At 39.9% G+C, this 6,547-nt stretch overlaps 1 protein-coding gene across 12 annotated transcripts in view; it reads left to right on the forward strand.

The window, feature by feature from the left end:
- Mllt10 (MLLT10 histone lysine methyltransferase DOT1L cofactor) overlaps window positions 1-6,547 on the forward strand; it is a 140,836-nt gene that overhangs the window by 58,394 nt on the left and 75,895 nt on the right. The gene's annotated exons all lie outside the window — the stretch shown is intronic.

A 6,547-nucleotide genomic window follows, 5' to 3' on the forward strand; every position in this document is an offset into this window, starting at 1 on the left:
GTGGTTGCTGGGATCCGAACTCAGGACCTTCAGAAGAGCAGTCAGTGTTCTTACCTGCTGAGCCATCTCGCCAGCCCTAATTTTTTATTAATTAAAAGTGAATATCATAGAATTATTCATTGATTTGTGATTAAGAATATATTGGAGGCATAGCAAAGGAATAAGTTCTCTGAATTATCTTTGTGGAGATAAGATAAAAGAGGGCATCTTAAAGAGATGCTCTTATGCAGTTGATATGCGTTTGTTTTGAAGCTGTGTCTGCAGGTTGCATTTAATGTGTGAGAATAAGGTCATTATATCTGTGAAGTGCTTAGGATTTGTGAAATGCTAATGTATAGTTATTTTAGCACATTTTGGTTTCGGTTTGTTTGTAGCTTTTTCAAGTATAATATTAAATTTTCAAATATTTAGTTTTGAGAGTGTTTCTTACTGTGACCAAAAAAGAGTAAGTGCAACTTTATATTTAAGTTGAGTATAGTTAAGAGTTATATATGTAAACATTGGAGGTATGTGGTAACCAGCAGTTCCACATGTTGGTCTTATGAAGCAGTTTTGTGATAAAGTAACAAACAGTAGGATATGTTTACTGCTTGGATTTTTGGTTAGAATGACAGGAGTTTTTTTAATATGGGTTTTACTAAATGATTCCATGTGAAAGTATGAACTGACACATTTCTGTAGACAGGCCTTATTACAGTGTGAAGTCCTAGCATTTGGTCTTTATCTGTGGTATTTATTTCATGAGCATTGCATGGTCATACTGATTTGAATGTGTGCTCTGTCATGTTATTGAAGGACAGTACACTGTCGAAAAAGTACAGTTTAGTGGTTGTGCTTATCACTTACCTCCCACAAATGAATATTATTTTCTATTTTACCAAACCTTTGTAAATTGTTGTGGAATTTAGATTTAAAGGTATTGTATTTAATTTAACTTATTTAGCTCCAGATTTTGGATTTGAAAACAATAATTTAATTTTATTTTTAGCATATATTAAAGGTAGAACAATTTTTGCTATCAAGCCTAAAATCTACTATTTTATTTTTCTCCTTCTCGTGCTAGTAGTGGAGCCCAAGGCCTCAGGCATGCAAGACAAGTACTCTGCCACTGAGCTACATCCCCAACCCATATGTCTATGTTTTATTAATAATTGAGGTTTATCATATACATTCATGAGTTAAACCTTCTTTAAGTTTTATCATTAGACTAGTTAGCTTGCTGCGGGGTAGGAAGCAATGCCATAGTTGAATTGATGGGAGTGTTGCAGACAGAACTTTTCCTCCATCTTTACTCTTAAAATAAATAAGAGCTATTCTCCTTGTTATAAGGAGAATTGTAAGCTGCTTCCCTATTCAGCATTCCTTAGACAATGTGATTCTTTCTGTGTTGCTCATCATGTAAGACTTAAGCCCTTGTGTTTAAATTGTCATCTTGCCCCATCCTCCTTCATAGTTGTATTTACAGGCCTGCATCACACTTTACAGGCTATATTCTCTTGCATTTAAATTTTAGGCTTGGCATGGTGTAATATACATGTGTAATTTCAGTACCCAGAGAAATAAATTAGGAGGTTCAGTAGTTCTAGACCAACCTGCGCTACTAACAGCAACTACAGATAAATATTAGAAAAAATGGCCCCGCTTGTTGAACATTTCCAGACCTTATTGTATTAAGTGTTACAGGTAATGTTGGATCAGTATGTGGGAGGATATCTGTAGATTATGGACAAGTACTATAGTACTCTATGTAAGAGATGTGAGTATGAGTGTGTTTGTGTGTGTCAGAGAGAGAGAGAGAGAGAGAGAGAGACAGAGACAGAGACAGAGACAGAGACAGAGACAGAGACACCAGAATGTGTCCTGGAAACAACCCATGAATACCCCCAGGAATGTTAATCGGATGATGATAGATTTCATTGAAATGTAAACACTCATATCTCTGCATACTTTGGTATTTCACTTATTGTACTTTTTTTTTTTTTTTAAAGAGAAGATCCTCTTGTAGGCTAGTCTTCAATTCTGACCTTCTACCTCCCAAATTCTGAAAAATGTAGGCATGTGAGACTGTCCAGCAGACATTTGTAAATTTTGGTAATACTATTCTTTTTATTTTATGTAATTTTTGATTCTTGAGATGAACTTTTCTGTGTCCGAGAAAAATTCAGTATGTCTTGGAATTCACTCTGTAGACCAATTTGATCTCAAACTCAAAGATCCACCTGTCACTGCCTCCCAAGTCCTGGGGCTTTAAGGTGTGCACCACTACTGACTGACAGTAATACTGTTTTAAATGTCATTAAATGATCTACTTATTGTTTATCTCCATCATGGATCATACTTTCTTTGTATGATGTAGAATGTATTTTTAGTAAAGTATAAGCATGTTGCACATACATTGCATTTAATACTAAATATCTTGTTACCTAAATTTTTTAAATCTGAAACAGGACTGGCAATAAGACCATGCTAGATGCTGCTTTTAAAACAAAAATTCCGCCGGGTGGTGGTGGTGGCGGCGCATGCCTTTAATCCCGGCACTTGGGAGGCAGAGGCAGGCGGATTTCTGAGTTCGAGGCCAGCCTGGTCTACAGAGTGAGTTCCAGGGCTATACAGAGAAACCCTGTCTCGAAAAACAAAAACAAAAAAAACCCAAAAGAACAAAAAAAAATCCCAAATGTTTGATTTATCAATGAAGACTGAGGAGCCAGATGCTGTAGTGAAAGCCTACTAGCTCAAGAGAGGCAGAGAATGCACCCTGCTGATCTCCTATCCCCCCCCCCCCCCCCCCCAATGTCACAGATGGAAAAAGTCCTTCTTTCTCCACAATGGCTTAAATATCCATCAACTCAGAGACCCTCCTCTTTCCTGTCAGCTGGTTGCTTTCTGTTGACTTTACTTAGCTCTTGTTTACAGTATGCTTGTGGGTTAAAGGTGTTTGCTACGGCTGAGCCACGCCAAAAGAGGGTTTTCCAGTTCACAATGTCCGTGTTCACAGTGTGATCAAATATTCAGCAACAATTAGGTATATGTTTGATTCTCCATAAACAAAAGATGGAACAAAACCAAAAATCAAGGCTTATAACTCTTTGATCTTACGTATTTAGGTGATATAGTTGAGCTAGCTTCGGAACTGTAATTCTCCTGCTTTAGCCAGCCTCTCACAGGCTGGGACTGCAGGCCTGCTGCATTCTACCTGCCTATATCTTGGTTAGCATATATATATATATGTATATGTATATGTACATACATATATGTATATGTATGTACATATATAAAGTGCTGTTTTTTTATACATGTCTACAATGGATTTTGATATTGACTCCAGTATTCTTTCTTGTTCTATCCCCTCTGATCATCTTCCTTTACCAACTAGTCTCTCTTCTACTTGTGTCTGGTTTGTTTTGTGTGGGTTGGATGACCCAGTGAGTTTAAAATTGATTATAGGAGTATAGATGAAGGGCCATTTATAGGGTCACAAATAAGCACAAGTGGAGAATAAAGGTCTCTCTCCCCAGCAACTCTTAACTGCCTATAGATACTCTGGGACAGCTGGGCCTACATTTAGAAAAAACAAAAAACAAACAAAAACAAACAGAGGAAAAAAAACAAAAAAAACCCAAAAACCCAACAGTAAGAGATGGTTAAGAACACTTGCTGCTCTTCCAGAGGATCCAGGTTTCATTCTCTGCAAGGGGCGGTTTACCAACAACTGTTGATAGCTCTGGTTTCAAAGGGTGTCCTCTTCTTGCCTTGGAAGGCATCAGGCACACATGTTGTGTACAGACACACTCACAGGCAAAATACCCATACATACGAAAATAAATAAAATTAAATTAAAAAAAGAAACTGTAAAAAATCAATTCAGGTTTTTCTCCCAGCCCCTGCTCCTGGAATGATAAATGCCTAGGCCATAAGCTTTGGCTTGTCTGACTTGCTCTTAACTTACCTGTTACTCTAACCTGTGTTCAGCTGCATGGCTGCCTTCCTTTCCTTGACTTCTTCCCTCCATCTCCTCAGAGTTTCCCCTTATTCTCTTCTGAGCTCAGTTACCTGCTGCTTTCCCATGGGTTCTTCAGCATTCCAGCTGGAAGCTCCTGGGCTTCTTTCTCACTCCTTCCCAGAGCTCTCTGTATCCCTGCTGGATGTCTTGTCTATTTCCTGCCTCAGCTCATCACCCATAAGTTTTTGTTTGTTTGTTTTTTGTTTTGTTTTGTTTTTTGAGACAGGGTTTTTCTGTGTAGCCTTGGCTGTCCTGGAACTCTGTAGACCAGGCTGGCCTCGAATGCCTCTGCCTCCCAAGTGCTAGGATCAAAGGGGTGCACCACCACCGCCTGCCATAAGTTTTTTAATGACAGTTGCTACTTATAAGAGATTCTCTCCACAAGAAACATTTACAAATTCACAGGTTTTGCTTTTCAGGGAACTTCTGTGTGACCAAAGTTTAATTACAGTAGGTTAAGAAACACAGGTGTTGTGGCTCACACCTTTAATCCTAGTACTAGGGAGGCAGAAGCAAACAAACCACCCTGGTCTACTCTACATAGGGAATTTCAGGTCAGCCAGAAATACACATTGAGACAATTGATTGGAGATGGCTCAGTGGGATACAGTGCAGTGCAAGCATGAGGACCTAAGTTAAGTTCAATCCCCACCACCAAGGTGTAAGCCAGGTGGAGTGGTGCTTACCTGTAAATATGTGGGGAAGGAGAGAGAAACAGGTGGATCTTTGGGGATCATTGGCCATCTAGTTTGGCTGAAACATCTCTTATAAGCATCACCTGTCAATAAAAAAGCCTATGTGCTGAGGCAGGAAATAGGAGGTATATAGGAAATAGGAAGAGGCAGTATTCTGGAATATAGTGAGAGGCGGAGGAGATACCAGAGAGATGCTGAGGAAGGAGCAGGCCGGGACTGAAGGAGAGGAGAATAACCAGCAGGTAGATGAACTCAGGTTAGGTTCAAGGGAGATTGGTCCTGGTTTTGGAGGCATGAAGCTGAGGAGAGGTAACTAACCACGTGGAAGACATAAAATAGTTTGAATGGGTTAAGTACGTTAGGAGCTAGTTGGAGAATGGGCCAAAGTTTATTTGTCTTAGGGTTTTACTGCTGTGAACAGACACCATGACCAAGGCAACTTTTATAAAGGACAACATTTTACTGGGGCTGGTTTCCAGGTTCAGAGGCTCAGTCCATTTTCATGAAGGAAGGGAGCAGGAAGGGAGCAGAGAAGACCTCCAATATATAGACTCTATCTCAACAAAATTTCTGGGTCTCTGAGTCTGGTCCCATCTGCTTGCTGCCAGAGGAAGCTTCTCTGATGATGACTGGATAAGGCACAGATCTAGGAATATATCTAGTTTCTGCTTCTTGGTTACACAAACAGTTTTGGAATGAGTTCTTTGTTGTGGAGTGGGCCATAAGTTAAATCGGAGATTGCTTGGCTCTTCAAGTTCTATGCCACCACTGCTCTAGCATGTTTTGCAGACAGGTCAAAGGTTTTACTGCTGGGTTGGTGTTGACATTTTTCTTTCAGTAGCTTTCCTAGTACCTTCCTACACCAAGGAGACTGAAGCTTAGGGGGTGAGGTTGCATGTAGACACCAGCTGGATTCAGCCATGCTGCAAACTCTGGGTGAATTAGCAGTGGGATGAGTTAGCAGCAGGAGCCCCGCTGTCCCTGTGGAGAACAATACTTTGCCTTAACAACAACCTGCAATGTTTGGGGATTTCCATTCGACCCCCCTTGGCCAACATCTCAATTGAGTTCAGCTCAGTTCCTGTCTCCTCCTGGTGACAGGAGACAGCCAGCTAAGACGCCTTCAGGATCACCTCTTACATTCCAGGAAGTTTGTCACTGCACCAGCTTTCCACATGTGACCCACAGGTGCAGCCTTCTTTCTGCATTCTATTCCTCTATCTCATCTCTCCTCCCCTTCTGAACCCCTAGTACTGTCCCCACCCACCCCCAGTCTGCCCATATTAATTGATTGTGTTTCTTTGTCCTAGAGAGATCCATGCATCTCCCTCATAGACCCTTTACTTCACCTTTCTATAGGTGTATTTATTCACGTAGGTATTACTCTCCAAAGAAAGGAAAAATAAATGGGAATTGATATAAATGTGTTTTGAGACTGACTCTTATTTCTGGGAGTGTTTTTTATTTTCTTTTTGTTTTTTCTTAAAGTAGGTTCTGGAACCAAACTGTCCTTATATTTAAAAGGCAAGTACTTTATCTCTCTCTCCAACCTGGTTGTTCTTTATTAATAGTTTCTCTTAAGTTGATCTTCTTAATATTGTTCACTATTGTAAATAATAAGAAATTAGACTGTACCTTTGAAAATCCGGAAGTGTCTTGTTAACTGATACTTCCTGACTTTGTCCGTTCATATTTCCAATTTCTTTGATTTTGAGACGAGGCCTTATGTCTGCTTTGTTGTACAGGAGGACCTTGCACTTCTGGCATCACATCTCTGCCTCTCGTGTGCTGGGAATTGAAATCAGTGCTTTGTCTTGCTAGACAACAGAGCCCCAATTTTCCTTTTTTTTTT

Source organism: Mastomys coucha, unplaced genomic scaffold (assembly GCF_008632895.1).
Source record: "Mastomys coucha isolate ucsf_1 unplaced genomic scaffold, UCSF_Mcou_1 pScaffold15, whole genome shotgun sequence".
In the NCBI taxonomy this organism is placed as follows: domain Eukaryota; kingdom Metazoa; phylum Chordata; class Mammalia; order Rodentia; family Muridae; genus Mastomys; species Mastomys coucha.